This window comes from Aedes aegypti, chromosome 1, assembly GCF_002204515.2.
Source record: "Aedes aegypti strain LVP_AGWG chromosome 1, AaegL5.0 Primary Assembly, whole genome shotgun sequence".
Taxonomy (NCBI): Eukaryota; Metazoa; Arthropoda; class Insecta; order Diptera; family Culicidae; genus Aedes; species Aedes aegypti.
The window spans coordinates 189,419,422-189,431,941 of NC_035107.1; the positions used below are offsets into that span (position 1 = coordinate 189,419,422).

Sequence of the window (12,520 nt, forward strand, 5' to 3'; positions counted from 1 at the left end):
CCGTCGTACATCGCATTCCACAGCGTTGGTACCAGTATGTAACCTTGTGCGACTCCAGTTGTTATTCTTAACTCCTTCGGGCCGGCGTCGGTTTCATACCTCAGTACACGGTTTTGGAAGTAGCTCTTCGAAATCTGGCACAAGTAGTCGGGAACCCGCATTATGTGCAGCACAGTGGCAATGGCCTCCCAGCTTGCGCTGTTGAACGCGTTCTTCACATCTATCGTGACCATGGCGCAGTAACGATCTCCTCTACGCTTTTGTTTAAATGCTTTCTCGGCCCTCTCGAGCACTGTCCGAATTGCGTCCACCGTCGACCTTCCTTTCCGGAATCCAAACTGCCATTCTGATAGCCCGTTCTCGCTCTCTGTGCATTTAATCACCCTGCTGAGGATAACCCGTTCCAAGAGTTTACCGAGTGTATCCAGTAAACATATAGGCCTATTATGATCCTGGATCCCCGGGCAGTTTTCCTGGCTTCGGCAACAGTACCAGTTTCTGAACTTTCCATATTTCTGGAAATTGAGCTTCATCCAGGCATTTCTGCATAACCTTCCTGACCATATCTGGATACGCAAGGACCGCTGCTTTGAGTGCCACGTTGGGGATTCCGTCCTGATCCGGGGCTTTGTTCAGCTTCAGCGCTTTTACAGCTGCTATAAGCGCCTCGTTGGAGATCTGACTAGCTTCGGCCTTTTCTACCTCTTCATTGCCATATGGTTGTCTACACGAAGTGCTTCGGCGAAAAGGTCCTTGTCGAAGGCCTTCGTCTTCCACTGCTGTACGATAGTTGTGGTTCTCAGCGTTGCAAACCACTTCTTGGATGGGGAGCCTACCCATCACCTGTATCGCCGTTATTCCCTTGATATCCGCCACCCAGTTAACATTATCGAGCGGTACTAGACACGTCTCAGCTATAATCGCAACATCGCAACCTTGATTCATTTGTTGACTGCCACAACAGTTGTTGTGCAGTGTCGCAATGATTCAAGTTGATCTGCGTTACTTCCACTACTGTCGTGATGTGATCGCCTTCTTATACGCAGGACACTTAAAACCACCCGTTACATGGGCGTTTCCATCCTCCGGTTCCGCTTTGTACAATCTCAGCGGACAAACCGACCATCCAATTTTCACCTTTTCCTTCTCCACTAGTTTGTTGGCTGCGGCTACTGGTAGCCGAATCGTCGCTAGCTATGTGCCATCGTACGACTGAAAGTCAAGTATCATCGTACCTGCCACAGTATATACGAATGCAAAAATGGCAACTTTGGCAAAGAAAGCTCTCAGTTAATAACTGTGGGAGTGCTTATAAGAACACTAAGCTGAAAAGCAGGCTCTGTCCCAGTGAGGACGTTAATGCCCAGAAGAAGAAGAAGAAATCTCGAGTCTTCGGGAAAGTTGTTCAGAGCGTCATACTCATCCGGAAAGCAGACATTTTTTAATAAAAAAATCCAATTGGTGTCACTAGTAAGCAAATTAAATCAAGGGTTTCAAGCGAGTTATACCTTCTGATCCAGATAAGATAGAAAATTGCAGTCTTAAATGCCCAATAATTTAATCCCGAATTACTAGGAAACGAACTGAATCAGACCTGAAACTGTTGAATATGATGTCATACTTGATTCTTTTTAATATGAGGTAAATCTGACATGTTTTTTTTTTAAATCACTTGAAAATGAAGTGAATCTGTCTTAAATTATTTGAACACTAGAGGTCCCGGCAAGCTTCGTCTTGCCATCAAGTAGGCTGATGCACAACGCTATGTATCGTCCCATATAAAATGGCAATTCCGTTCACTCTCGTTTTCTTTATTTTTCTGGTGAATATCCTAGGATTTCTATACAGACAAACACGTCGGAACCCTTGAGGAACAAAACGGAGAAGATATCATTCAAATACGTTGACCCGTTCGTAAACCATATCGTGACATACAAACACCACTCCATTTTTATTTATATAGATGAAGTGAATCAGATTTAAATTATTAGAAAATGAAGTGAATTAGTTCTAAACTGTTTGGAAGATATGAACCACTGGAAAATGCAGTTATAAAAATGAATAACATTAACTCGAAATGAATCAGATCTGAATTACTTAAATATGAAGTACAGTTAACTCTCCCTTACTCGATATTCCGTATCTCGATATCGAGTTAGAGAACCATAGTAAAAGTTGGTTTTTATGACTAACTCGATGGTCCCTTGGAATGCAGTTGCACTGCTTTTGTGTTCTGTAACTCGATACCTCCCTAACTCGATGGTCCCTTCAATATCGAGTAAGGGAGAGATGACTGTAATTCGTACCTGAATCACGTGAATATGAAGTAATTTAAACCTATGTAGGGTAACGGTCGTATTTTGGACCCCCTAAGGAAGTGATTTTAGTTTTAAGTCCCAGTTTATTAATTGAACAGCGTAATCAAGTCAAAGAACATGCCATAATGTAGAGAAAAACTTCATCTACGAGATAATAATGTCCATACGTTAAGTAAGATCCAAAAAACGTCGTAAATATTTGAATGGTGAAGCACTGTTTTTCATTATTTTGGACACACCAATACATTTTGGACCCTCAAAGTATATATTTTGGACCCCCGGCATTTTTATCGTTTGACGACAAAGTCCACGACACTGGTTGTATAATATGCTTGCCCATAGTCTAATCAATCGATTGACAATGGAAAACTGAAGAAATTTTACGCTTTTAGTTCAGAAATTTGAAAACAGTTTTTGTTTACATTTGAAAAATTTCTGACGGCTTCAATATCTGTGTGTAACGTTTTGTAACGGTTGCACGAAAGAACCGATTAAATTAAATTACACATTTTCTTTGTACAAACGGTTGATGCAAATGCGGAATAGTCCTATCTTTTCAAATGGCATGCGAATTGAGTTGGTCTTTTGATTTAAACTGGGACAGATGTGACAGATAGGTTCATTTTCAAGTGCATCTTTGCGAGTTATTTGGCCTGTAGTACGGCACAATAAGAAAACGAGAGGAAATACAACTGTGGTATATTCACCAAAGCTGTAGAATATAATGGTACCAAAAACTTTGTAGAACATAGTAGGCTGCTAAAATTGTTAAAAAAAGACTTATGAGTGAAAAAATGATTTTCTTCATTTTTTTTCATATAAAAAGTCAATTAGCTCAGAAAGTATAAGAGATAGAGAAAAAGTTTGTTCTACAAAGATTTTTGTATTAAAATATGCAACATCTTTGCTAAATATACCTACTTGCTATCTATTAACATAAAAAAAGTTGGCGTATAGGACACCATTGCGATTAGTGAAGAAAAATAATGTCTTTCGTACGAATTGAAAAATTAGTAAAACTAATTTCGAGACACTTCTGGGAAGCAACATATCTAAAACCACAAAATGACGTCGAAAAGTTCATGTCCGCCTAAACTTGCTATCTGGACCATTGTGCAGTGGAACTATTAGCCGTATTCAGCAAAGCACTGAAGAACATGCCGGTGATCACTTGGTGCTGCAAGCTATTCACGAAGGTCGTCGCGAGTACGACGAGAAGCTTCACCTTGAAGATGGACACCGCGCGGTAATGACTGCCAAGAAGAAACCGGAAGCCATGATCCACCGTATGCTTCTTCCCGGCGATTTGAAGACCCATAGTAAGGAAGAGGTCGATCCGGAAGAGCGTGGTTGTAGCAAGTGTATGAATATCCAAACAAGTCCAAACATAAAAACTGACATCACTTCCAATCAGTGAGAGCGGCGCATCCGATTCTTAAACAATGTTGGCTCAGTGAATTCGCGTTCCGGTGATTCATTGCTCCCAAGAGCATTGTGCGTGAAAAATCAAAGTGTTTCAAGTATCGCATTAGATTTTTGAATTGCTACGGTGAGTAGAAATATGATCAAAAGTGAGTTTTAGAATGGGCACCGAAAAACCAGCAAACAATATCTCGGTGCGTGAAGAAGAAGTGATTCGGTAGTGCGTGATATTTTACAACACAAATCACAGCAATAACTACGTGTTTGCATTCAAAACTGGTAATTTGTGAAAAACACATTATGGAATACTTTCAGTTAGGAAACCACCCCTTTACAATAAGGTTAGTAACTTCAAATAATCATTTTTTGTGATCGCTCTCGAAAACACTGTGAGAAGCGTGGGAGAAGGGAGCGGAAAGTGAAGGGGGGAGGTGCCATATTAGAGGCCATTTTGGTACTCAAGGAGATATGTCCTTAAACGTCACTCATTATGTTCTACTCGCTGAAAGGGTACAGACTACACTGAGAACAGCATTGCAGTTATAAATAGAATAGCTGAGAGTCATATTGAATACACAACGCCACTGAAGTTGTGCAGACTAAGGCACCGTCCACAAATTACGTAACGCTCTAGGGAGAGGGGGAGTAGGCTCAAATACAATTTTTTTTATACAAAGACCGTTGCGGAGGGGGGAATGGTCGAACATGATTCTCTTGATTTGTTCTTATTGCGTATCAATTCTAAACGCGGCGGTCTGGACTATAGAAATTCATACATTTTGCCTTAAGAAAGATGGAACGATTATTGCAATACGAAAGCATTATGTATCGTTTTAGCATCACCCGTCATCAAGGCGTTGATAGACGAGGGGAGTGCGCACGAGCCTATCGATCGATTCCAGGTTCAGGCATCAAAATTATCAGATAGACCATGATACTATCATCTATCTGATAGACAACTGATACTATCAGTTCAGCCAGATGATACTATCCTACTATGTACTTATGATACTATGTCTATCCTGATAGTATCACTGAGAGAATGGTTTCTACCAGAGATAGAGTGATAGTATCCCTATCCCAAAAAATTCTCATGATGATACTATCGGTACAACATCTCTCAAATAACAATGATAGAGGTTCTATCTCAATCAATTGATAATATTATAGAATAAAAATTGTAGGACGATGGGTATAGAAAATTAACTAAATTCCATATTTAGCAATCCAAGGTGGCGGTTTCAGGAGTGTAAGAATTGTTGGAAACCCATCAAGTCAAATAGCGAAATTTGTTTAAAATAATTGAGGACTTACGCATTTTTGGCCAAATCTAACCCCAACGACGGTACTTGCACATTTGTTTTCAAATTTCTTTAAATTCGAAATGTAAATAATTTCACCGTGAATTGAACTATTCGCTGACACGCTGAATGGCTCGATATGGTTATGGTCTGTAAAGGTTGCTGCTTTTGAACGCTCTATCATCAAGTTATTACCAAGAGAATGAATGATAACATTTAAAAAAATATCCGAATGTGATGTGCCACGATTTTTTTAGTTTATGAATATTGTTCGATCGGCTCATTCGGATCAAAATCCAAACTTTGCCAGTAAAGTTTATTTGCGTTCTTATTATTCTCAATGTATGAGAAAATCAGAATAAGCCTTTTGCAAATCAATTCACTTATGACTTGACTTAAAAACATCATCCTCTGATTGCCTGTGGAACAACAGTGTTGCCAAAATAGTTCAACTATTAAAAGACGTATGTTTTATATGTTTCTCAGTATGTTGAAGATTATGGAGCCGTTCAAATATTACGTAACGCAACAGGGGGATGGATGGGGTCTTACATAGTGTTACGGTTCATACAAAAATTTAAGATTTTCCATACAAAAGCTGTTACGTGGGGTGGGAGGGGTCCAAAATTGACAAATTTTGCGTTACGTAATATTTGAATGAACCCTATGCACTACAATCTTCAATGCATGCTTAGTTGCCTAATTCCATTAAATTAATTAGTCATGTTCGTTTTTTCTGTGAATTTAAATCGTGAATAATAATACACCGCAATTGAATATGGTTTTCTGGCAACCTGGTCCCGTAATGAAAAGTGATTGCCGAGGAAATCAAAGTGCATTAATTTTAATTTGTGATTTAAAGCATAAAAATTAAGTATTTTCGAGTGCAGAACAAATAAAAAGTTCAATAGTGCATAAGTGATCGGTGTGTAGCTTTTGTGAAAAATTGGCATTGGAGCGGGAAATTGGACCTTTTAAAGTGGTGAGTTTTTTTAAGCTGCTCTTGTATTGTTTTATTCGGCAGCTCACGAATGACGATAATTTCGTAAGCATTTATTTCATTTAATAATAATACCCATGTTATATAATATTTTTGTGAAAGATGTGATTTACATGGAAGATTATAGTTCAAGGAATATGTTGAGTACATTGAAGTTAACTCTTGCTCCGTAGACAAATTTAAACAAGGACAATAAGTTAGTGCTGCTGAAAATACCCTCAGGGTGCCGAAGCCATCATTTACCCTATGTATTAATAATACTTAGACCGATTTGTTCAATATAATAATGTGTGAATTTATCTTTAGCTTGTCATGAATTATTTCGCAATTACTAATTATATTAAACATTACAAATTCATTTGTATGCACTACAAATGTTGCAATAAGTAGACTGTGAAGAAAGATAAAAGCATGAACATAAAGTATTACAGGCATATGAAGCGTTTACCATGACAAAAAATCTGTAAGCACTAATTGCGCACCTGATAGGTAGGACCTAGCTTTTGCAACCGCCACACCGCAAACAGTAGCAACAACAACGGCGCAGCGACGTCGCCAACAATTGGAAGACGCTGCGTCGCGCCGCCGTCGTCGTTGTCGTTGTTGTCGTCGTCGATCACCCTCGTGGTAGGTCTCGCTTATCGGTCGATTATTCGCACTTGAACACTCGCGTCGTACGGACGACACTTTCACGCTCATCGCGGTAGAACAAACAGCAGCACCTGGATATAAGTAGTGAAGACAGTCTGCTAGCCTGGAAAATTCAGCGTGGCAGTCGGAAGAAAAATCGAATCACAGCTAGAAACTAACTGGCTAGCGCGAATGGACATCGTGGAGTATCATTTTGTGATTGTGATTTGCCTTTGAGGACAGTGTGCACGTGTATTTTGCTGAGTTTTGGAAAAGTGGCGGGATTTTTCGAGTTTTTGTTGTAGTTTTAGAAGTTCTGAATAGTGAAAAGCGAAAACACAGTGACCGAAGTCTGACCAATCTCGAGAGAGGGATTCGGTGCTGTCAGTGCTAAACAGAGAATATTCAACGATTTTAGAAAGGTAACTATGAAAATTCCAGGATGTTGCTAGTGCGCTTATATATAGTAGGGGAATTATTGGAACTCGGCAGTTATCAACTCACATTAGCTATTGTATAAAATAGTTATCAATTTGTGAAGCCAAAGGAGCAGTTGGAGAGTTTAAACTATATTTGGTAGATATTGCGGTGCAATATCAGTTGAAATGACTTACTATCAACAGTTTCTTAAAGATGTTATGAAGATAAACGTTTGCCAAAACGAAGTGTTTTATTTTGAAATAATACGTTAAACATTGATTATGATAGTTTATAGAATTCATTTTCTAATTCTAACAAGGAAAAATTTTCAAAATCAGATGCAATCTCATCCAAAGACGTTGAACTCGCCATCACTATACAAAAAAAAAAAAAACAAACCGTAAGCATAAATGATTAGCAAATTAATTATTCGGATTCTTGAGCATGGGTTGTCAAGTCCCAAAATAAGTGTTACTTTTCGCATAAAGGGAGTATCAGCATCGTTATAAAAAAAACAATTTCTACTGTCATTTTATTTCTATCGAAACTCTATGATTTTCTTAATTTTATAAAGTGGAAAAACTTTAATTTAAAACACATGAACAACTATACACTTATCGTAATTTTTATAAATTTGCGGCATTGATTTTAAATATATGTTCCTTTTGCTAATAAAATTATGTAGATTATCGATATCATTAATATACATTTGATATCAAATATTTACATTGATTCAGGTTCACGGCAAAAATCCTTCATATCCTAAAGCTGAATCAGTTGCATATCATTTAAATGAGTGTATAGGTATCTACGCAGTCTAATGGTGCCGTTGATCCCACTCAGATGGCATCCCAGAAGAGCATATTTGCGCCATGTGGATTTTAATATTTGCGAATTCTGCGACGGCTTCGCTTCGTATGCTAATTTTGCGGGTGCTCTTGGATGATCTGTCGCATCTATAATCAAGTCTGATCAGACAGATCTAAATCACATTGATAGTCAGACATCTGTAATCCTTCATTGATGTGCGTGAACCTTGTGAACCATCGACCTTGAAGTGGATCTAGACCTTTTCAAACGATTTCAATTATGGTAATAAACAACATTCCCAATTTGATATCATTTAATGTTCATGCAAAATTACTCTGATAACTATAGTTCATTTGTGTTCAGGTCTCTATAAATGCATCGTGATTTTCTCTGTAAAATTTCGCAAACTATTCTGAAGTATTTTTTTATTCCTTTATTAGTATCAATCCAAACATTACATTCATTTCTTATATCTAGGTGTTCTGCGTTAGAAAACACCATCATCCTTATTTGGTAAAACTAATCAAGCTTTTATTAAAATTTTGTTAACATCATGTTACATTTCATTGACGCTTTCTATTAAGGCTAAAGAATCTATTATTCAATCATCAAAAATTAAAAACCAGTTTTTTCATTAAAATTTCTATCAATCCTCAGGAAAATCTATCATCATATTTCAGACAGCAAGATTAATGCCATTTAAGGTTTTCTTGAGCATTGCTTCGATTTTTAACAAATAAAGTGGTTTAAAAAAATTGTAAAATGATTATGGTTTTTCCCCCTAATATAACCTAATATAATCTAGTTATATAACGCATGTAATGTGGCAAAAGAAAATTGCAACGATTTTTGTCTCAAATTATTAATAATTTAAATCGACATTTGTTCCAATGTTCAAACACTGGATATTCTATGTAACTTATTAGTACTATACCAAGGAGGAAGCTTCAGAATTATTTTTAAAATTTAAATTTTAATCCTCTGCAAAGTAATATATTTCTGTTAATATGAGGATACAGACATTTTATATATTTGTTACATTTTGTTCCAATGCCCTCAGTGCGATTTTTAAAAGGTTTATTTTTTTCTTGCATGAGTCCTAGATACCTAACTTTATCTGACCAATCTATTGGAACCACTCTAATCGTGACAACATGACTACTTGAAGATTTTGAATAAAAAGATTTTAGTTTAGGAAGGAATATTATAAATTGAGTTTTGGAAGCATTAAGAAAAATCTTCCATTTATGCAAGTTTGAAAAAAGTATCCAAACTTTTTTTTGCAATCTACTACAGCTGACGCGAAAGCTGCGTCCTTTGGCGGAGAGGCCTGTGTCATCCGCAAAGATTGTTGACATCCCTGAGGTAACTCAGCTATGTCAGATGTGAAGATATTGGGCGGTATGAATAAAATGTAGTAAAGTTGAGTTTACTACATTCTCGGTAATAAACGCTTTATGTGGAACACGAGTGGAACATGTTTGTGTCATTTTCCTTTCTACACCTTTAGAACATACTACAATAAAGGTAGCATTTACTACAAAGCTACTGGTAGTTATCTTTATAGGTTGCTACACATGCTATGAGATTGCGGAACTGAATAGAATAATTTACTTTTGAGTAAAAATCATGCGAAAACGATATGAGTTTTGATATTCCGGAAGGTATTTTGAGTTTTGCTTAGGAATTCTGAGGTTACGAATTCCTGTAGGAATTTTTGGATACCAATAGGGATGTCGGATTTAGGATGATAATTCTGGAATTTTAAAAGCCATCCTTGGAATATTGCGGAAATATTAGAAATTTGTTAAAACTCTAGATTTGGGGTGGGAATGGGATTCCGGTTATTAATCTCTAGAAATTCTGTGGGTATCTTTGAGACTGTATTTCTGTAGGAATATATGAGACTTCGGTGGGATTCCTGCGAATTATTGTGTGAATATTTGGAATTCTGAAAATCAATCTTTGTAATTATTGTAAAAACCTTTGAGATTCCGTTGATCTTCAGTTCCGTTGGATTTTCAAAGCAAAGCTTCAATATAAACCTTTTGAATGTCGGCAAATATTTTCTAGATTTTAATGGGATTTTTTGTGAAGTTGATAAGAACTTTAAAAATTTCAAAGGGAACCCTGGTGTTTTAGGGGAGATTTTTATTGAATTCTAACGAAAACCAACGGAGTCACTACAATTCCCACAAAAATCTCTACATTCTAAATTCTAGATATTCCAAGCATACTATCAGAAATCCCACCGAAATAACGAGAATATCACAGAAACAGTTAGAATTTCCGGAATTAACAATGCTGTTAATGAAACACACGAGAAGCATTAAAATTCTATCGCAATTTAACCATAATTTTAGTACTGGTGCTAAGAAATATGTGGCTCCTAATTTGATAGCTGTAATCTCAAGATCTCTTCATAGATTTTAAACTAAAATTAAAAAGAAGTCAATCACTGGCGTCATAAACATAAAGAGAATACCAGACTAATCGCAAAATTACACTACAAATCTCGCATAATTTATGATCACGCCCAAAAAGCCATTGGTAACCATGTGAGTAGCTCGTTGTTTCTGAGCATTTGAATGGATTTACACGTTATTTAACAACTCTTTCGTTAAGAAAGGATCATTATCTACCTGGCAGTGATGTTGATTTGGGTGCTTATTCATTAATTTGCTCAGAAACAACGAGCTACACACATGGTTACCAATGGCTTTTAGGGCGTTATCTCAGATTATGCGAGAAAGAGAAATCTTGTCAAATTACAGCACCTTCATGATTTTGAGCAAAGTGTCACGTAATCGATTAGATTCCATGCATTTCCTTCATATACATGATTGTATTAATTTTAAATGTCACTCTGAATAGATTTTTCTTTACGTGCAGAATCATTCTGCACTCTGAATGGAATTTTCTTTACGTGCAGCATCAGTCACTGCTTATGTTCGAAACACGGTAAAAAATAAGCACGATGCTATCAATAGTTCTGCACTTGGATTTGCACTACTGTTGATTCATGAGAATATCAAGATAACCGCACTTGAATTCAACTTTGTATGTTTTGATTTGAAATAAAAAAAAGTTAAAATAAACGTTTCCGCCCGACCTTCAATCTTCGGAGTGCAAATCTTGTATCTTACCTCGACACCAACTCGCATCTGTTGAAAGGTGTTGAAATGATCTAAATCACTTTCTACAACGAGCTGCCAATGATAGCTTTCATTCAAAAGACAGGATGTTCAAAGTCAACGACTTTTCACTTCAGATTTTTGCTTTTTTTACAATAGTTCTCACTTTTTTTCAGGAATTTTCAAAAACGTTTTCTTGATAGAGATTAGTTTCGAAGTCCTGATTAACTTGATTTTCAATTGGACACTGTATAGCAAGTTTTTGAGCTTTTTCGAAATTAGATAGTTATAATTTGGTTTCCTCTTTTAAGATCGGAATTGGCCTCTGATTTTTTTTTTGATGATATTTAAAGGGTTCAAGTGGGAAATTTTATTTTCAAAACTTTTGTTTCTGACTTGAGGAAACCGATCCTGCCATATCATTTTCATAGTAGGATCGCGAGTGCGTTGAAAACCTCACGTTTTTAAGACGGATCAAGAGTTCAAGAACATCGTCTATAAGGAAGAATTCGAATTTTACTGCACATTTTGGAATTGCAATACCCCTGGCTTCAACAATGGAATGTGTTAAAGTTTCCAGTGCATTGTCAATAAGTTTTGTTTGTAAAGAAGGGTTTTATCATCGCTCTCTAGTTCGCTGTCATTGTTTATCGAGCTTGTTATTACGCGTTATAAAAAAAATATTCCGGGAAAATACAGATCATCATAGTCATCGTTGACGGAAGAATGAAAATGTTTGTTTATGCTGAGTCTGCTGAAACATTGCCGATCGTGGACCGATACAGATGTGAGTTTTTTTTTCGCTTGCTTTGATCGAGCTTTAAAATCAAATCAGAGCGAATTCGGTAATGCCTGAACCCGAGTTAAATGGTATAGCCTTTCCCACCCCCCTGTAAGGGCCGAAGGAGTCATTTTGTCGAATGCCATTTGGCCAAATGCTGTTTGGCCGAAATTGAAAACAAAAGTAAACTATAGTTAGCATGCGCTTTTGAATCAATCTCAAAGCTGATTTCCAAAGAGCTTATTCAACTCATTCGGAAAGAGGGATAAATCTTCATTGATATATAAATAATTGGCTATTTAGTGTTAATTCAAGAAACAGTCAGTGCTGAAAGAATGAAAAATGCCTCGAATCATACTAAGTAATATATTTCATAGCTCTAGCAAACACAAGTCTTGACTTCTTTTTTCCACAAAGGAGATACAGAAGCTTCTTTTTGACGTAACTGTTTACCGAGCCGTTCAGTTCACACGTTGCAATCTTAATCATGGAGGAGAATGATATCTCATCTTAGTTGATCCGTGTGCTAAAACTATTTGATCAAGTTTTGAATAAGACTCTTTATGAGCGTATTATAAGCCTTAATACCAACAACTATGAAAAATACTTTTCTCTTGAAAGAACAGCCTATGATAAAATGAAGTAAAAACCGATGATTTAAAGGAGGTATATTTCCCAATCGAAATATAAGCTAAATTATTGCC

The 12,520-nt window shown here is 36.7% G+C and overlaps 1 protein-coding gene across 1 annotated transcript in view; it reads left to right on the forward strand.

The window, feature by feature from the left end:
* Positions 1-6,681: 6,681 nt before the first annotated feature.
* LOC5578682 (acyl-CoA Delta(11) desaturase) overlaps positions 6,682-12,520 on the forward strand; it is a 43,686-nt gene continuing 37,847 nt past the window's right edge. Inside the window, exon 1 of the mRNA XM_001657031.2 lies at positions 6,682-7,093. The gene's annotated coding sequence lies outside the window, so the exon portion shown is untranslated. The remainder of the gene's footprint in view (positions 7,094-12,520) is intronic.